The sequence below is a fragment of the Athene cunicularia genome (assembly GCF_003259725.1).
Source record: "Athene cunicularia isolate RWA chromosome 9 unlocalized genomic scaffold, athCun1 chr9_part1, whole genome shotgun sequence".
NCBI lineage: Eukaryota > Metazoa > Chordata > Aves > Strigiformes > Strigidae > Athene > Athene cunicularia.
In genome coordinates this window covers 5248845-5270373 of record NW_020799110.1, presented here as the reverse complement: position 1 = coordinate 5270373, position 21529 = coordinate 5248845, and positions in this window count along the sequence as shown.

The following is a 21529-nucleotide window of genomic DNA, read 5'->3' as shown; positions in this document are numbered from 1 at the left end:
AATGTCATTGTATTACGAAAAATGATTACTTTAGCTCCATTATCTTAACGTTCATTGGAAATAAATTGCAATTAATTGAGTAGCCTTTAAGCCAACAGTTAAAATTGATTGTGACACGTGCCAAAACCTCACAGTTTTGGCATTATCATCTAGATGCTGGATGTTGGTGGCAATGTGCTAAAAAGGTCTTTCTTCCTGTAGAGAGATAGACAACCTTTTTTTGTTGTAAAATTTAGTATTGATGTTGCTTAATATTTGTTTTTAAGAGACCAAAACAGTTTGCTGAATCACTTTCATGGTTCATTAAAGCAAAAGCTGCTGCTTCTGTTCTGACTGCCTAGATAACATTTTCAGATAAACACAATTTCCTGGAGTTTGTGCTTTTTTTGTGGTTTTTTGTTTTGTTTTCTCCTAGGTCAAGCCCAGAACCTTTACCTTATGAAACAGATTACTCTTTCAAAATATTGTATGTTAAGTGTGTGTTGTTGCTTGTTATCTATAAATCAGATGCAGAGTCTTAATGCCCAAGAATGTTCCGTTAACTCTAAAGAGAAACGTTCACTTTTATATAGGAAAAAAGTCTTGGCAGACAAGTTGGAAGTACCAGATGGAATAGGTTGTGCCACACGGATTATAAGATTTCCCCCCCTCCTCCCTTCTTATTGATGTCTTAAATTGAACATGTTCCATCTGTCTGCTCTCAATAATGAATAGTTACTTTTTTTTTTTTTATTGTAAAGGTAACAAATTCCATATAGAATAAATTAATTCAAGCATGTAATGAAATGTGTTAGGAGTGTGTGCGTGTGTTGGAATTATGTGTAGAAATCTAATATAGTTTGTGAACTGCAGCAGGTAAGACTAGTGGCAGAATTGACAGCTACTCAGGGAAGGGCAGCTAAAAATTACTATTAAAAATGATGCTAGGAGAAGTTTGCAGAAAGAACCTCAGGATCTCAGAGAAAGAGAAGTTCAGTTATGCTACAAGTGTTTGTTCTCTTTAATAGCCCTTGGATGTAGGGCTTTCAGCCATGTCAGGTCCCCTTCCAGCATGAAGGGGTTGTGAGTAGGTAGCAATGTGATTTTTACCCATATCAAGGCCTCTTCAAGCTGCTGGAAGGAAACGGACCGTAATGTCCATTAAGCTCCAGTTCCCTTTGCATCTTCTGAAGAGGATGAACATTGTGCTGTTAGACCAAAAACAGTTTTAATTTCTTCTCACTGGAATAAGTCCAAAGGATATAAACTTAAAGCAAACTCGAGTGCTTCGTACACTGAAGCAAAACCAATGTAACCTTTTAATGCAGTGATGAGCTGTTGGGTTTTGGAGACTGATATGTTTGGCTTGAGATAATTCCCTGCTCCGGCTCGAGTACATTTTACTTTCTCTTCTTTACTCTGTAGTGGCTTCAGATAAAGGCCCTGTGCCTTTTTTGCACATGTTGCTATAAACAGAGAATTAAATGCAGAGCTTTAAATGCTAAAACAGGCACATTTTGCTGTTAAAAGTTGATTTTATTTTCATATGAACACACAAATATATGTATTTTTGTTCTTGTATCAATGAATTTTAAAAGTCTGGCTCTTTAAACTTTTGAGAACAGTTGGTTTTGATTTTGGATGTAATAATCTTTTCTTTCTGTGACAAGGGTTTTTATCTGGAATTGGAAATTACTCTTTCTTTACTTACAGATAATTGATGCAGACCGAACTTGTTAAAGTCAAAACAAACAACTCAGTTCTTTATTACATGCTTATGTGCTTAGTCACTGACTTTATATTAGATTCTGCAAATAGTACAATTTATGCAGTGACATGTCGGAGACTTAACGTTGTAATTTTCCTGTTTCTAATGGAGAATTAAGAACCTAGAGAAGCTCGGAGGTTCACATGCGCAGAATCCCTACTGCTTGGGTGCAGAGGTCTCACAAAAATTTAGTAAGTGAGAAGGAGAACAAAGATCCTTAGTTGGGGAAAAAAAATTGGATAGCCTGTGGCTGAGAAGCTGATTGGGACAGGTAGGCACAGTGGGGCGCGGGATAATGAGGCACATGGCAAATGTGATGCACAGATGTGAAGCCAACTGTAGCTTTGGTTCCAGGAGCCGCGCATGCCACAGCACTGCGCCTCGGGGCTATGTCTACACCAGAACATTTGGAGCAGTAAACGACGGGCAACATTAGGTTCAAATTAATCTATTACTCCAGAGCTGTGAAATGTTGGTTGCTTGTTGCGGAATTACATTGCCTCTGGGTGAAATGTTTTAGGGAGATTTTAATGCATGCTCATGGCTCGCAGAGCAGATTAAGAGGAGAAAGGGAAATTAGAAGGGTTAGGAGGGCTGTTGAGGTGCACATTTCTGGTTAAAGTATATGAAAAGAGTATTACATATTTCGCAAACAGGCCTGCTCTCCTGTTGGCCACCTGCTGGGACTGAAATATCCTACACTGTAATGAAGGCAGGTTTGCAGAAGCCTTGTAAATAGTTTAGAAGGCAGATAGAGGCGACATTGGCCTTTCCGGAAAATTTGGGAACATTTCTTCTATCCCACTCCCGGCTTGCTAAAGCCCCAACCAAGACAAAGCCAAACTTTGACTCTCAGCTATTTACCACTTCAATTTTGACCACACCACTAAATGACAGGTAGTCTCCTAAAGTTTCACAACACGTTATTAGGATTAAGTAATCAGATCCAAGCTGTTTTCCCCTGGTACCTAAGTGGTCCTGGCAGGCCCCTTTAAACAGATCCACAGTCCAAACGGACGTGTATTCCAAGCTGTAGTGTAAGATATTCTAAATCCTCGTCAATTAAATAAACTTTATTCGATCGGCACAAACTGTTTGGAACTATCTATAAAGAATATATTTCTTTTACTATATTGTTGCTTTTCTTATAAAAACACTTAATTGAAATGCCTAAGAGCTGCCCAGCACAAAAGTCAATAAAAAGCCTAGAATAGAGTTTATAGGGGTTGTCTATGTACATAATTAAATCCTTCAGGCACTTTAAAACTCTGCAAAATAAATGGTTATGCAAGAATGGCCTGCTGAGAGAAGAAATGCTTGTATCAGCTTTAAGCAGCTGCTCTCTGCTCAGTGTTTCTGGGCTGGAATGAGAAAGCTATTAGAAGAGGGGACGACTGCAAGCCCCATACAAATCATCTTTGTTACTGACGCTTCGGGGAGTGCTTTACGGTGGCTGTCAAGACCAATACAGAACTGCAAAAGTCAACTGGCGTTATTTAAAAAGGAGACGGTAGTGCAAACCCAACATCTATGCCCAAATAATGTTAGGGGCCAGGATTGGAGGGAGTTGAGCCGGGTAGGAGTTAATGTGGGCTGCAGCAAGGCACTGCCAGGCAAGCGTGCGGCTCAGTCCTGGGTCTGATGGAATAACAGAGGTTAATTGCTTGCAATGGTCTATTGCTGTAATAGGAGTAAAAGGGGAGGACTGTACTTAGATTTGATTTCACTGTTCTTTAGGGAATACAGATCGAGGGGGTGGGATTGTTATTAGGGGCAAAGGAAGTAGTGCTAAAAAAAGAAGAGTTTAATGAATGTAACCAATAGAAAAATTGTAGGTTTGTTTCTCCCTCTGGCCCTCAAAGTTATGATAAATGATAGCACAAGGAAAAGATAACCTACCATGAGAGTAGGATCACCAAGGCCAAATACTAAAACTCCCAGCTGACTGCCCCATACACTGCAGCCTCTGTTCGTGTTTATTTTTTCTGCTCACTCTTGGTTTCGTCAATCAGTATGATAGACGATAACTCCTGACTAGAGCAGCCTGTGTCCTGCTCTCTCACGGTGGGTAGCATGTTGTGGTTGGCGCCGTGCAGTCGGAGGATCACCCGCATCAGAAGCATCAGGGGATGAGGTAGGGAGCAGTCTTCCAGCAGCCCAGCTCCTGGGAGAATAGCAGGCAGCGGTGTTATCAGCACGCAGCCGCGCTGCCAAGAAAATGACCACACATTAGTAGCTTTGTTTGGGTAGAGTCTAGGGGGGATGTCGCTCGCAAAAAATTGAGACGCTCTCTTTCTGTTAAATCATCCTGGTTGCGAGTGTTAAAAGATAGCTTGTTCAAAAAGAAACCATACGCGGCTTGCCCAAGGCGAGGCCGCGACAAGGCTGCAAGCAGCTAGGAATTTGTAATGCTTTATGTCTTAAGAGGCAGACACACACCCGTCTGTCTCGAGACAGCAACAGGTTTGCCCCTTGCTTCTGTGTGGGACTGTCTTCTGCCATGCCCGAGGGCAACCTTGCCTTTCCCAAAGCCTTGCCTTGCTTTTCTTTTACCTCTGCCTTGCCTTTCCTCCTGCCTTTCCAGAAAATCTGTAAAAGAGAAAACAGCCTTTTGCTGCCCACTGACATGTGAAGGGCTGCTTATTAGGCCAACAGCTCATCAGATGGATGGAATTTCCTGCGTGCTATCCGAAAATCACTAATGTTGCTTATCTCCTCTCTCAGCACTGATATTCTCTGTGCACATTGTTGTTGAAAGTTTTGCTCCTATTTCACTAATTAAGGAAAGAAGAAAGTGTGTTTACTGTTGCTGAAACCTCAGCTTTTTAGGGGGTTTTGGTAGGGCCTCTGGGGCCATTTTATTTTTGAGCCGAGCACCCCCTGCCTCCCCCAGTGAAGGAAGTAGCCAATGTGAAATTCTTTTGATATCTTGTGATGTAGCAGTGGTCAAACATTTCCTGTTCAACATTTTTTCCAATGTATTTGTGGTTCTTTTCCCAGGAACAAATGTTTCAGGATTTCGGTGGACTGGGCTTTACCAGACACTTCAGGCAGAGCTGATAAACGCATCCACCTCGGAGCAGGGCAGACGATGCGACCAGAGTTACTTAGAGCATCCAAATGGGCTTTTTAGGAAACAACTCCATTTGTGCTTTCCCACTCGGTGTAAATTTCTTAAATGAAACACATCTTTCCTCATTCTCACTGGTCTCTCCCTAATAACTGCTGCTCTGTGTTGAGGTGAAATTTAACACTAGAATATTAGTTTTATTCCAGCTAATTATGTTACTGCTCATGAACCCTTGGATTTAGGGTTGGTCTGTTTCTAGTTATCCTGCCAAGTTTTTTACTTGACGGAGGGGGTCTGTTTCATACTACTTGGCCTCCCAACCTTTGTAACCCCTGGTTTCCTCTCTTTTCTGAATCACAAGTTTATGTTCTCCCCTTCTGTGAAAAGATTGAAAGCTTGCTCTAGTACAAACTGACCAAAAAGCAGTAGTAATTTTTAGTAGATCTTTTCTTAGCAAAACATTTTTGCTGAAAAATAAGGTAAATGCAGTTGTGACTGCTGATAGAAAGGAATCCAACTATTAATAAAAAGCAGAGGGGTTTTGCAACAGGGCTTCCACTGTTACAATGGAGACGTTTTCTATTACTTTATTTAGTGCAACACCTGTGGCTGCTCACGTTGCTCGTGGCTGAAATAGTCCAGGTCTACATAGAAAAAAAACAAAACCAAACCAAACTCTGCAGTTTCATTAACTTATTTGTACTTTATGTCAGTGCTGTAGCGAGGACTAGGCTTGTTGAGACAGAGGGCCAGGAGCAGAGCCAGCATGCATTGGATGGGACCCGGCAAACAGGGAGTCTGTGTGGGATGGCTTGGAGGATGCATAGATGACCCCAAATCCCATGTGCCATGACCTACCAGCCATGAGTGGGGTCTGTGTGCGTGTGTGCCCACCCTGAGCATCAGCGCTGGTCCCCACACTGTGGATGCTTCACTGCATCTGCACACCCAAGCCCAGGACCTTTGTGCCTCCTGGCATGGCTCTGCTTATAGCTGGAGCTCTAATCAGAGGGGAAAGTGGAGTTAAAGGAACAGCAGACGATAGAAAACTGTTAGGTATCTGTGTACTCAGATTGTCCCAGGAAATATCCTTGAATGATTAAACTTACCTAGCTGTATCAGGTTCTCTTCCTGCTTGCTATAAAAGAGATACTCAGTGTTTTCAAAGTCAGATATTGCTGCTTAATTTGAATCAAGAATACGTTGTCTGAGTTTTGGCTGATTCCTTCATGCCCAGACCACTGGCCCACTCCTGCCACCATTCATGCCTCAAGAAGTCATCTGCCTTCCTTTGGTGATAGCCGTGCAATTAGCGTCCATCTCCCTCCTAAGGACAGCCACGTTACCTCAAATAGATGTAAGAAAATGGATGTATTTGCTAAATCTCGTGGTTACTTTCCACCAGGCAACATTCCCATTAGGTTTTAGTCACTGGCTTCCCAATATTCGTCCAGACTGTGGCTTTGTGTACTGTGTCTAAAAGCTGCAACTGTCCGTTCTACATGAAATACTGTTGCAGAGGATCTGAATGAAACATCTTCATAGTTGGGCTGCAAGAGGTGTATGGGAATGTTTATGCAACAAGAACTAATTATTTCTTTTAAATACTAGGAGCAAGAGGAATTCAGATGTGTATTAGAGCTGTTAGATTCTAATTGCTCTGAGCATAGGAGAACCAGGCAATGGTGCTTTATTTGGTTTTGGATGAAAGTGGATTTTGAGCATATTCAGGAAGTTTTAAAAAGGCGAACAGGACTCAGGTGCTTGCAGGCTTTCAGTGGGCCTCCTTGGACTCTCCTCTTGGTTTCCATAAAAGTTAGCTCTCGAGATTTATCTTGGAAGGAGAACGACGTGTCTAACAAAATAATTTGCTTTCTGCTTGATAAATATATAGACAGTAAAACACTGCTAAGCTGTTCATTGAAAATAGGGGCAGGAAGCAGGATTCCAGTCTTTTGACACTGCAGTGAAAGAGCTTCTGAATCCAAAGCGTGGGAAAAAGTTACTTCGGCTCTTTATTGCTCTGTTTCTGTAGGCAAGATGATTTTTAGCAAACAGGTTTAATCACAACAAAACAATATAGACTTACTTGGGCTAAATTAAAACATGTTTAAAAATTATATATATCCAGCACTTAAACTCAATTAATTGTATTGACCAACATAATTCAGCAATATGCACTTCTTTTAGCTCATATTTCAATATGAGTTTTATTGGCTTTTTATAGCCCTACTCAATTCAAACCAGAATGTGCTGGGGATTTCCCAGCTCTGGCTCCTCTGGGTCCAATTCTGGTTTGCTTCTTCAAGATCTGATTCTGCTCCCATTGTACTGAAGGACAAAACCTCCAGTAATGTCAGGAAGCCAACAGCCTTTACTCCCACCGAGACTGGTGGGAAGCAGTGCTGGGTAAGAATTACCAGGTGGTTCTGTTTTCTTAAACTGAACAATCCAGACTCCTTTGGCTCCCTCTCATAGATGGTCTGTCCGAGTAACCCTATTGTGTGAACCTGTTCCAGTCTGAATTTTATTCGACATGGGTGACCCAATTGTGCATAGTGTCCCTGAGATCCCAGTAATGTGTTGTGTAATAGAGTGAATAATCTTTTGGCTTCACTCATCTGAGTTACACTTTGGCCCTTATCAAGGTGTGCCTCATTGATACCATGTAGTCATCCCTAATCACCACTCAACAAGCCTGTCTCAGTCCTAAAGGGTGAAGGACGAGTTTGTGACAGATAACTTGCTGTTTGTATTATTAATGTCAAACAATTTCTGCCCTTTTTGTTTACACACCCCTACTTTCTGTGATACAATCACTAATGAAAGCATTTAACAAGCATAGTGGGAAGATTGCCCTATAGAAAAGTCCATTAATAATCTTCCTTCCACCCACAGCACTCACCTTTTCCTTCCAATAACAACTTCTTGGCATTTCCAGACAAGCTGGAAGATAACTAAAAATCATGTAACAAAAGACCTGGAATAAATGCAAGTGTTGTATAGGCTTCAGCATCGATTTGCAGAGCCAGCTGTGCAGGAAGCTTATCCTGCAAGCTTTTATAAGTGAGAAAAGCCCCACTAGATCTGACAGTCTTCCTGAACAAACAAAAAAGCCTTGAAGTTTCCCTAAAGAGGCTAATGAGGAAGAGACTGCATAGCTGGAAATGCAACATATATACTTTTAGACTTTGCAAAGCGATTTTATTAGTCACACAAAAACTGTTTCTCTGCAAGTGAGGAGCACTTCTCCTTTTGTACAAGACCTTTGTTCCATGTGACATGCAAAATTTCACCTTAAACTATAACTGAAGAAGCACAAAGATTTGACCATCCTCTCTACCCGGTGGCTTTCTCTGCACAGTTTTTCTTCCCATGAATTTAAAATAGTTTGCTTCCAAAATGTAAAATCACAGTGGATTCAAGTAAAGTGACAGCATGCACTGGTTCATTACGTTATGTGTCAGAATAAATCAATTGTCCTCCAGCTCCTTTCTGTTAGAGATCTCCTCTGCAATAGCTTGGCAGATTGGCACTGCTTCTATCTCCCATGTCACCTTGCTTCCTACTCATGTACAATTACACTCTACATATGAGCTGCTTTTGCCACTTGCTCTGGTTTAGGTCTCTGCAATACCAAAAAGAAGCTGCTTTTGCTTTCAAGGCACCAGCCATGAGTGTGTCCTTGAATCTCTTTTACAGCTTTCTTCTGATCTTGATCTTTCCCTCTGCCAAGAAGAGGAGAGGAAAACACATATTTGGGGTTTTCTCTGGGTTAGTAGTGTCACAAGGTGTGCATACAACATCTGCATTTTTCATCTGGGGATTGCTGAAAAGAATTGGAAGCGTGAGACAAAACAAATGACTAGACCATTAAAATATCTGCATGCGTTTAGGTTACTTATGTATGAAGTATGTGCTTGAAGTTTCCCTGTAGACCTTACTCATATGTAAAACTACCACTGACTCTGAGATTTCACCTTTCCTATGACTTTGTACATGAAATTAATTTATTTTGCAGAAAGTTAACTTCATTCATCTGAAATTTTTGCCACTGTTTCTGCCATCCTATGTACAAACCCTGCTATGGAGTTGGTAAAGACAGACCTGTTCACAGCTGAGAACTTTATCTCACACAGCTGATTTACCATGAGTTTCCTTATCATATGCTGTCACGCTGCATTGAAGGCTGAACATTGCTTTGCATTTGAAGCCTTTAGGATTAGCATTGACAAGATGGGGAAAAAGGCTCAAGGGAGGTTTGTTTGATTCCTCTCGTGGTGAGGATCCAATGCCTATGGCATTTTGGTAAATCATAATACTCCTTTTGGTAATTTTATTTGATAAGATCCTCCCAGGACTTTAGAGGTCATGATTAATTTGCACACATTTGTGGATGAGGATCTGCTAAACTGTATTTTTCATCCACAGCAAAGTTGGAGGCGGTGCGATCCCACATCCCTTTCCACTGCCACAGCACAACACACCAGTGTTGATGTATTGTTGTGGCAGATTACAATGCCTTTCACACTGATTAGATGCCAGTCCTGGCTGGAACAAAGGGACATGTCCGTGGGGTGAAGTGGGATGCTGGGGCTGAGCTCCTGCTCCCCAGCTCCTTGGGCTTCATTCAGCAGCAGCGTCTCACGGCCACTTTGTTTATTTGTTCCGCAATTACGTGTATGAGCTTCCAGAATTTATGAGATCAGAGGTCAAGTGAAAGGTCACAGTTCACAGGTCAAGTGAGAGGCTAAAATTTGTGAAACCAAGGAAATGACAGGACAGTGCCAAGTGAAAGGTCAAAAGTCAAGTGAAAGGTTCAGTGTGGATGAAAGTGAGCAGCCTGCGTGCCGGCCGGACCACACACCCATGTGGACCCATACCAACATCCTCAGCGTCAAAATGTGGCTGAAATTTCATTCCTTGGCATAGACTCGGGACAGGAGATGGACTGAGCAGGCACCACTCAGATTAAGCTGCAGCGCTGGCTGTGATGGTGCAGTTCGAGGCTAACTGAGGTTGACTCAATCTTGGACACAGGTAGGTATTGATGGAGGTGAATTCTGAGCTTTTCTCGCAAAATTGCCATCAGGATAGGACAAGTCGGAGTCAGATCCTCTCCCCTTGCTAGTAGTTCTAGTTTTATTTCTGTCGTATGAGTCAGTATCAGTTCATCCTCCCCACCTCTTCTGCTGTATTAACATGTAAAATCAGTCCTGTACACATGTACACATTGATCTAGTGATCAGTCAAGATGACTGTTCTGTATTTGAACACTGTTGCATCAGAGAACAATAATTTCCATTTGATTCTCATTTCAGCGTGCTTTTCTAACAGCAGCTTGAGCCAGCAGGGCACACGCTCACTTCAGGATCCTGATTTGTCCCTTAGGGATCTGTAATTGTATGTGCAAAGCTTTCTTTTTGTTTTTTTTTTTTTTTTTTTTTTTTTTTAAATAAGAAACAGAACAGAATTCAATTCTGGTCAAGACATCGGTTCATCTAAACCAGCTACTTTTAGCCTTGCTGCCCTTTTGAGATGACTTTTGTCCTGTTTGAGTTTCAAAGAGCCACAAATCTGTAGTATCCTCATGACCTGAAAGAAAGAAAAAATACAAGGAAAAATGTCACCCTTCCTTTCTTCAGTCATCTGTTTCTTCAGAAAGACTTAAAACAAGATCATTTTTTTAATGCAGGACATGAACTCTAACTAGTGGAACAAAGTTAGTATTGGCTCACCTTGTCATGGTGTAAAAAAGAACCATTACAATAATTAAGTTCCATATTAAAAAAAAAATAAATGAGTGGCCTTCTTTCCCTTCCTAAACTGTGTTCTTTCTCTCATGATGAGCCATAGTCCCCAGTGACAAGACTCCCAGAATTCTTCTTCCAATTTCCTTCTGTTGAGTTGGGCCCCGAAGAAGGGGACTCATCTCCTGGTCAGAAAAAAGAGGAAAAAACAACTGTTAATTGGGACAGTAGGGGAACACAAATCAGTACTTTAGTTCCTAGAATTGATAGTCCTCAAATACTTTACCTTTCCTATATCACTGCATACTTTCTAGATTAAATCTCAACCTCCCAGTGTTTGTCCAACTTTCCAACCCACCTCAGAAATGATGAAAGAGATCAAGATCTTGATGCTGACCCATGTCTACTCACAGGCTTCCTAGAAAATTGACATTTATGCTGATTAAGAGCAATTGCAGAGGGGTTGGACTAGATAACCTTCAAAGATCTTTCCCAACCTGAACCATTGTATGATTCTACGCAAAAGAGGTTAAAAATTGTAGAAGACCATCTGTTGGTCTTTGAGACCAACCTTGCTCCACAGAAGGATTTAGGTGCTACAGTGCTGAGGTTTTCAACATCTAATCATTAAACATCTGACTCCAACAATAGCTTTCCTGTGGCTGTGCAGGAGTAATCTACTTCTTTGAGCAAAGTGGCCGACCTCCTCCAGACCCTCCTAGGTGCTCCAGATTGGGGTTTTCAAAGAGAACATGCTATACCCATCTACATTCACCACCAGGGCTCACGATGACATGTATGACATTTTAAGTCCTTCTCTGCCTCACAATACAGAGGTATAGGATGAAATTAATTTAAAACACCTTAATTATGTTAATTTCATGTTTCTTCCATGGGGCACAGTCATCTGCTGGCCAGTATTCCCCTACTTCAAATTACGTGGAGTCTTATTTATTCTTAAGAGTGGTTGTCTTGTTTGGAATTACAGTGAATCACATCACTGTGCTCACTTGCTACACATGTGTTATCTGCCTTGCATGGTTCCCAGCAGTGTGGGGACAGTTTGCTGAGTGGCATGTTAATACCATTTATTTTTTTAAGCCTAACTAGAGGTATAAAATTCCTAGTCAAAATTCTGTCACGTTCTCTGAGCACTGGTAAATGAGTATCTCCTTACAACTGTTTTCTTTCTAGCAGAAAAGTATAACTTGGTGTATACACGTAGGAGTGTTCAGTGTTCTCTGGGAAATAGGGCTGACAAAGAAACCTCTGAAGTCATCTAAGGCCAAATTCTTTCCACAGAAATCTGTATGTATGGGACCTGCTGAACTTGCACATGTATATCTGAGGGCAGATTTTGACCCTAGGTAAGCAAACATCTACGACCAAAGAGTTGTTTACTTTTCCTAAGTTTTGCCTTTCCTGGGTATTAATATTACTCTCATAAATTTTGTTGAGCTACACTTTCAAAAGTTAAGACTCCAGGCCCCAGAGGATGAAATACAGCAGCCCAATTACACACAACCAGAGTCAGACTCTAAAAGACAGAAGTTTTTGAAAGACATGAACAATATTTAGAGAGCTGGTTAATATTAATTCCTTTGGGAGCTATAAGTCTGGCCATTAATAGGCTTAGAGTGATAAAAATGGCAATATGGTGTGCACGTATAGATGATATTGTCAAAAAGAAGCAATTAGTAGCATATGCACATATGGCGAGCAGGTTGAAATGAGAAATACTGCTAGCAATATGATAACAGAGTTAATGGCAAAAGAAGAATGAAACAGTAGCACAGTTTGTTCCTCACCTAAACAGAGCTAAGATTTTTTCATCCAAACAGATTTTCTTTCTCATTCTCTCTGGCTATTGCTAAGGTCCTGAGTCAAGACATAAGACAAATGCTTCTTGTCTACCTTCGTACAAGTATTTAACTGAGACTAGAGGTTGTGATTACTTGTTGGAGGGTCTCTCAGAAATTGGGGTTGAAAGCCATGATCTGAGCATCTCTGGAGTCAGTAGAAATACTGGCAACGGCATCCCAATCTGAAACATCTCCCCCGCCCAGGTCTAACTTGTCAAGTGTTCTAAATTGGCCAAATATTATGTTCCCTACCAACTCTCCTAATCTTGGCAAGGAAGTATTTGAGCCCAAGTTAGACTTGCAGACTGACAGGCTCTAAGATCATGATTTCAGCATGTTTCAAGCAGGTACCAAAAGACTGGAGGATGCTCTTACAGGCTGCGTAGAGCCTGTTCTGATGTTACAGATACTTGACAGACTTATCTCCCAAGTGCGTTCAGTGCCTTGTACACTTTCATCTTTATGTCATTATGCTCTTTTAGGGTTAACAATGAAGAGTTTACAGGGCAGCTAAAATGCTCTGTATGCTTGGGGTGGGGGAAGTTATCATAAACATAGCCCTGCCAGCCTTTGAGCTGAATGAGAGCTTTTGCATTTTGGCTTTGGAAAGGTATACACCTGTCACTCTAAAATGGAGCAGATGGGTTATAATCTTATCTGCTCACCCTAGATTTGTTGTCAGAAGGAAGTGAGGTAAGGGCAAAGTGGTAAATGCAATGCAGTTTATCTGTGATGCAGGCTACGCTTTTCCCTCAGTGCACTGACTAAAGCAATTGGTGAATGGGAACATTTTGACTTCCCTGAACAATTGTATTCTCAATTCCTATCTTATGTTGCTGAATAAATAATTGATATTATAGGAACAAAAGACTGAAAACAAACTGGCTTGTCTTATGGCTTCTTGTAAGCTGAAATTCTATTTTGATTCCTTTTCTTATTCTTGCTAGTATGCTTTGGCTGTTCACTCCACTCACTGCTAGTGAAAACCTCTAGTGTTTGTTAAATATTTTGGCAAGACCACTGCCTAAGATAGTGCTTTTTTTTTTTTTTTTTTTTTCCTTGTGAGAAGAGCCTATGCAATCTGTGACACTGCTGGTAAATAATGACTTTTTATTAGTATTGTCTGTTGCTCTGTCCTGCTGCATTACTCTCTTTCTTTTCTTCTTACTAATTATTTAGAGGTTACTGCACAGATAGCATCAGTTGAATGCTATATGTACAATATAAAGAAGCCTCTACAGCAGATGTCTGCCTTTGTCACTTCTGCCTCTGAAATTTTCTGATAGTGCATACGGTATGTGAAAACTACTTGTGCCTTCCTTAAGATTTTGTCTTCTAAAAATTGCACATAACTTTAGAGAGTCAGGTCTGATTATAGGGTCAGCAAAGGAAAGGGTAATCACTCAAGCTTCAGTGGGTCTAATCACTCCCCGTGGAGTGATAATTATTGTCCTTCACCACGCTTAGGCTGCAAGCAGTGTCTGCTCTGTCACATAGCTTTACTTGCTTCCTGCCCTCTATTAGAATATTAAATCCTCCAACTGGCAAACCATTTTGACTCTCTAGAAAGAAAAAAAAGCCCAAGACATTGAAAAAAAGATGCTGTCCATTGAAGCAGAACGCTGAGATATTCACACAATAAAACACAACACCTTATATATCATGCACTGAGAGAAGCATCAGGAAAGTTTCCAGCATGAAAACTACTGAAAGCTATGTCAAATATGGGCATTTATCATTTGTATTTAGAAAACAGGAAATGATTTGGCCCATCTCATCCTGGCTGGAATGTCGAAGACAAATCTGGGACCACAGAGCATAATTATTTACAACTCAGAATATGAAAACCTGCACACCACTACTGAAAGCAGGCCAGGAAATAGCTAAAATATCAAAATGATCTGAAAAGGAACAAAAGGTGCCAAAAGGTTGAGAGCTTGTTAAAAAGTGACCTGCATTTAAGGGCTTTGTAGAAAATCTAGAAAGGATTGGAATAAATTTTGAGGAGTTAGAGGAAAATATAAAACTGTTTCCCATCTTGGCAACTGGAAAAGACTGGAGCAAAATGGAATTTGTATTTTTTATCGACTGGAAATATTAGATATCACATTGGTATGTTTGTTTTCTAATTTCAGTAACACAAGAATAGCAGTAGTATCCCACAAGCTGGGAATGCCTCTGCATGCTGGAGGTGATGCTGCTCATATCCCAAGAATTTGCTGTCTCTGAGTTTTTGGGGCTAATGTAAGGGCCACTGGAGTTAACAGGAGTCTTTCAGAGGAATTTGGATCAAACTCTTGAGTTCTATGTTTACATAATTATAAAACTGTTATGTCAGGAGCAGTTCAATAATGGGAAAGCACAAGCCAAAATTTTCAGAAATCCTTTCTACTGCCTATTTACAGAAGATATTTCTCTCTCTGCTTTTGGCATTTTGCTCCATCCTACAATGTTTGGGTTGTCTGATGTCTCCAGGTCCTGTAGAATCAGTCTCCCAGCTGCTAAAACTGGCTCCCAAGAAAATGCTTGTTGTCGTTCACTCATAGCATGCTTTGGAAAGAGAGCAAATAACAGACTCGAAGACTGGAGCTGGTGTATTACAAAAATATCAATTATACTTTCCAAATATCTCACAGCTGTGAAACAGTCTTGACATGGCATGATAGAAGAGGTGCTGCCTCGTTAGGATGCAGATATGGTTGCTGATATGAGCAGAAGCTGAAGTAATCCTGGAGATTTTCATGCTTGAGTCAGGCACTGAAAACCTATGAAAAGGTTCAGGGTAGGATTCGCTTTTGGAAAAAAGGTGATGAGAACTGTTAGGAAACGCACCAAACGTTTTAAAAATGGATGCCAGAATTTAAACTCCTCCATTTGTATTTAGGATTCTGAATAAATTTGGTGTGATTTAAAAAATGACTGGCTCTGGGGATCAACATGCCCGATTAAGAACTCTCCCCACTACATTTTAACGAAAAAGTAAAATTTAAAAACTAGATGATGTCTTTCACAAAGAAACATCCGTAAGAGAAGGACTTAGTCAGCAATGCAACTGCTAGAGCTGCAAAATGACCTTAGGAATTCATATACTGCAAGTAAATATTTATTGCTGTTAAATGGTTGGCCCCAAAAGCAAGCATTCATATTCTGGCTAACCATGTGGAAACTGAGTTCATGCACATGTTGTCAGCCATAGGCCCTGCACCACATCATTAATCTGCGGTAAGTATTTGGGAGGAAGAGGCTGGGTGTGCGGGGAGGCTGTGCGCTCGGTCCTGTGGTGTGAAGGGGAAGATCATGTAATAACAGAAAAAATAGAGTGGGTGTCACGAAAAACAACCCACGTACCTCCAGCAGCAGTGAAATTTATAGTAAAGTTTCTCTTCTTTTTCTACCCTTTGTGAAAGGAATGCTGCAATAAAGATAAATATTATGTTTTGTACAAATACCTGTTTTTATGGCACCCACCATAACACTTAGTGCATCCTCTCCTGAAGGACCAGAGAAACGTCTCCTAAAAACTTCAGCTGATTTCTCACCACCTTTTTTCTTGTTATTCACATAAGTATGAGTTACTCTTCTATTTCTGTGATTGATAAGCTTCCCATATGTGTTATTGTAATTGTCTTTAAAAGTGTAGTAGACTTTTTGAAGTCATTTCATCTCACTCTGAGACCGTTGATTACCACCTTTACGTGAGCAGCATGATAGCACTGGCAAAATCGACTGCAGAATTAAAAAAAAAGGTGAAAGAATTGTACTAAAATCACCTTGAACTTTTGGAGTTTCTTTGTCATTTTTAGGAATTTGACTGAAAATTGATTAAATCAGAGGTTACAGTTTTGCAGAGGCCAAAAATATATTCCTGAAGCCTTAAATTATCTTTGTTCTGAGTTAAAGCAGTTTAATACATTATCCAGAAAAAACCCTATGCCATTTGGCAGAAGACTATGTGGAGTATGCATTTATTGTTTAAGGGTTTTCTAAGATGGTAACTATGGGCTGCAGTGTGAGGAAAATGGAAGAGGACAGTTTTGTGTTTCCCCATATGTATGCATACTAACATACTTAGGGATTGCAACTTATGTTTTATAGAAGTGTTAGGGCTGAACCCAAGTCAACCGCTGCAATAAGAATCATGTGCACATAAGCAGCACTCTCCATATGCTGTCCAAAGATCTTTGGTATTTATGGTAGACTCAACTGGGTAAATGAGGGATACAATATTGCATTTAAAGTTGAGTTTTCCTGCAGTACTACTACTTTTTCTTTTCTGGTTGGTATTGTGACCATATACTAATTTCCATGGGTATCTGTTCTCTATCATTAGTAAGTCTTTCTGGTGTTTTAAAACCCATTTCCCACGAATTCTTCATCATAATGAGTATTTTAAAAACTGGGTTTTTTTAACCAAAAATCATTATTATTTTCTCATACAAAACCTATTAAGGATTTCTTACATGACAGACCACTGCTATGAGAAGAAGAGTTTATTCTGAGCTACCACAGAAGAAGTATTTGCACAATTGTTAATAATCTGTTGGTGTGTGATCTGCCATTTGCAGTGGCTCTTTCCTCCATCAGCCTGAATTATTAACACTGACTGTTGGCCAAGGCAAACACTCTTCCAAACATCTCTGGAGGCCTAATTCAGGCTTTGCTAACCTCTCCATTTTGGGGTTGGGAATTTTAAGTGATTTAATCCAACACAAAATAAAAGTAGTGAAAAGGCTTGCACTCATTTCAGTAAGAACTGAGTCTGGCCCTAACCCAATACAACAATTATTTCCTAGTTGTTCCTAATGAGGGATTGCCCCCATGATCAATACTTGCTACGAAGAACAAGTTTAGGGATGGAAAGTTGCAATCTGAGACGATTTATTCATTGCCATTGTGATTGGTTAGGGGTAAAAGCTCGTGGAATACAAAGTCTTTCTGAGTCTTAACTACAGTGCTGAAACGCTATAATTATTTAAAAAAAATACATATCCCGACTCTGCTTAGAAGCCTGTTTGCTATAATTCACCCCTGTGTTAATAGCCTCCTAACATATATGAATGTATGCTAAAATGGGTTTTAAACTACTAGATTTATGGCTTGGCAGACTGGTAAATGCACAATTATAGTTCATAATAGGTAGGTATCTGCTGTCCATTGATTTTTCTCTTGTTCTATTTCCTTCCAGAGTGATGTCATTAGACATTACGCGGATGACTAATAGTCCTAAGGAATGACATTCACGTGCCAGAATGCCACATGTCGGTGTTCCCGTACAGGCTCTGGCACCATCTGCCATAAGACAGCAAAAACACCCTAAGCATTTCTGCTACAGCAGATCCTCAGCCTCGCCAAATCTGTGGCAGATCAGCAGCACAGAGGCAATTCAGCTAGGAAAAAAAATAAAAAAGATGAAACCACAAAAGCTATTTAGGACCTCTGAATATCTTTCTAATCAGATTGCTGGGAGTGCGTTTGGACTTGTATCTATTCATTCTGCGGTGACGGAAGTAAAGGAACTATCCAGTGAGCTATCTGGTTTTCCCAGAATTGTTTCTACTGCTGACCTTTATATCTACTCATTTATCCTAATTGTTTTTAGCTGTTTGAGGAAGAATCTCAGATGAGAAAAGCAACTTAATATGTATCAGAGATCCTATCTGCTACAACTTTTGTTTTAATTTAAAGCAGACTCAACATAATTTTGCACGCTGGTTGCATAGTACCAAAGGCAAGAATTTGTTGTGGGATTTTTTAATAAAATCGTAGGCTCAAGACAGAGGTCCCTGGACACAGGGAGTGTGATCTGGGGGTGGGGTTGCTTAGACGCCTCTTGCCCAAACGCGTTTCCTGATGTTCTCCGGCTGGGGCAGCTTTTGATGTGGTACTTTCTTGTGGGAGAGTGGGGAGCACCATTTTAGGGAGGTGGCCAAGCTGGCTCTGTCAGCTTTGCCTGAGTCCAATATAGGAGAAAGCCACTGCCAGAGTGTTATAGCGGGAAATCTGGCTCTCAACATCCATAAAACTCCCTCTCCAAGTGGAATTTCCCAGATTAAATGAGAATATTGAGTTTTCTCAGTATCCCTTGTTTGAAATTGGAGTTGTACAGGCTTCACTTCTTCCGGGGGATGTATTAAATTTATAATAGTCATGTTTTTCTTTCTCCTTCCATCAAATCCAAGTCTCTTGGAAGGGAACGGGAGGCTTGTGACATATACAAAGTGTTTGCTGATGGTTAATAGAAAAGAATCTGGGTTATCCAATAAACGTGCCCCAAACTTTCAACTCATAGGGAGCTTAGGTTCAAACAGTAGCTCTGACTACTGCAAAGCGGTTATGGAGCTAAATAGCGAAGTGATATGAAAAAGATCACACTAAGTATATCACTTTGCTTCAAAATTCCTGCATTTACTGTTAATGCAAGAAATAGCCTTTGAACTCTAATCTGGTGTCTCCGGAGTAGTGCATAACCGAAGGCACTTCTTTCATCATAACAGGGTGACAGTGATCCAGACTTGCAGAGCATTTGGTACAGTCCCAAAACAAGATAATAAACAAGATAATGCTGTAGGCTTTGCATTTCTGAGCATACCAGCCTTTCACAAAGACCTTTCAGGGATCCTGCCTTGCAGTTTCCATGTGACATAAAGTAGTATTAGTGTCATTGTCTTACACGAAGAAATATGAATATCATTGTTTTGCATACAAGGAAAAAGGAAACATGGCATTTTTGTAACTTTCCCTTGGTTTGTGCACTAAGCGACCAGAAAAACTATTTGTTCAGCTTTTTTGAAAAGAGAGCATGACCAAAGTGTATATTTCTATACTGCCACAGAACAATTACCTGTAAAGAATATTTTACCTGTTCAAACTATCAAGTTAGCCAGTGTGTGTTGTCACCAGGGGTGGTCAATGAAGTAAGAAGTATGTCTTAGCCACCTACAGCCTAGGAGACATGGATGTTTCTAATACTTAGTTGAATTTGCCTTGAAGTATCATAAAATATTATGACACAAATCATTTCATTTTTCCATAACATATACATTTCCATTTTCACTTGTAAACTGTTTGTTTGCCTTGGTTCGTGTAGCAGAAATCTCATTTTGCTCTCGTCATGGGTTAAACTGTCCACTGAAGTCCTTGACTAGTGGTGCCCAAGCTCTGCTCCTGCCATGCATCTGCTGCAGAACTCCTAAGTTGCTCAGCTGCACCCTGACATGAGTCTATGCTGGAAATTAAGTAACGGTCAACCTGGGAAAAATACTGAGATTTTAAAGAAATCTACATCTTTGTTGGTGACATGGGCAGTGGGATCGAGTGCACTCTCAGCAAGTTTTCCAATGACACCAGGCTGTGTGGTGTGGTCAGTGAGCTGGAAGGAAGGGGTGCCATCCAGAGGGACCTGGACATGCTTGAGAGGTGGGCCCGTGCGAACCTCATGGGGTTCAACAAGGTCTTGCATGTGGGCTAGAGCAATCCCATCCACAAATATAGGCTGGACAATGAGTGGACTGAGAGCAGCCCAGAGGAGAAAGACTTGGGGGTGCTGATTGATGAGAAGCAAAATGTGACCTCACAATGTATGTTTGTAGCCCAGAAAGCCAAATGTATCTTGGGTTGTGTCAAAAAAAACGTGACCAGGAGGTCGAGGGAGGGGAGTCACCCCCTCTACTCCACTCTTGTGAGATCCCCCCTGCAGTGCTGTATCCAGTTCTGGGGCCACCAATATCAGAAGGACACGGGCCTGCTCTAGTGGGGCGAGAGGAGGCCACAGAGTTGATCAGGGGGCTGGAGCACCCCCTGTGAGGACAGGCTGAGAGAGTCGGGGGGTTCAGCTGGAGAAGAGAAGGCTCCGGGGAGACCTCAGAGTACTTAAAGGGGGGTACAGGAAAGGTGAGGAGGGACTTTACAAGGGCATGTAGGTAGTGATAGGATGAGGGGTAATGGTTTTAAACTGACAGAGGGTGGATTTAGATCAGATCTAAGGCAGAAATTCTTCCCTGTGAGGGGGGTGAGGCCCTGGCACAGGCTGCCCAGAGAAGCTGTGGCTGCCCCCTCCCTGGAAGGGTTCAAGGCCAGGTTGGACGGGGCTTTGGGCAACCTGGGCTGGTGGAAGGTGGCCCTGCCCGGGGCAGGGGGTGGGACTGGATGGGCTTTGAGGTCCCTTCCAACTCAGACCATTCCGGGATTCTATGAAAGACCTCAGGTTTAGCCTTTATACAACAACAAATTTTTCTGGTCCTTTTAAAGGGGTGCATCCTTTTTGCTTCCCGGAAAAAAATGTTGTGATCTTACTGTTTAGTTGGGTAAGATAAAATTTCTCCATAATAGTATTAACTTTTTATACAGTTTTTTATGTGTCCTCAACTTGATTATGAAGACAATAATTTAATTTGGAAAACCTTTCTTTTTTTTTTTTCAGCTTCAGCTGTGCTACTAAATGTGGGTGTAGATAAATGACCACATGAAAACTTCACAAAATTAGTGTTTACACATAATCTGGCAATGAGCTATAATTTGATTGGTAAAAAAAATCATTTTGTGTACCTCTGCCCCTATTCTGCCGGATAATGAAAATTTATATCTGTGTTTCAGACATCTGGGGAGGATGTGACAGCTTTGGGGCTGAATGAAAGATTATGCCACAGTGACCCCTGTCAGCATTTCCTCACGGACTGGTTACCCAAAACCCAGCAGCAGTTAGGCTCCTTTTTCTTTTTCTTTTTCTTTTTCTTTTTCTTTTTCTTTTTCTTTTTCTTTTTCTTTTTCTTTTTCTTTTTCTTTTTCTTTTTCTTTTTCTTTTTCTTTTTATTTTTATTTTTCTTTTTCTTTTTCTTTTTCTTTTTCTTTTTCTTTTTCTTTTTCTTTTTCTTCTTTTTCTTTTTCTTTTTCCTTTTCTTTTTCCTTTTATTTTTCCTTTTATTTTTCCTTTACTTTTTCTTCTTTCACCAGAGCAGACTCTCATTTTATTTTGGAAGGTTAATGACACTGTAAATCTAATAGGCCATTTTAGTGCCATCATGTGGGTACCAAAAGTCACATGACTGGTCAGGATCCCATATGGAGTGTTTTGGGGTTGTCTCATGTAGGAATGGCAAAGCTC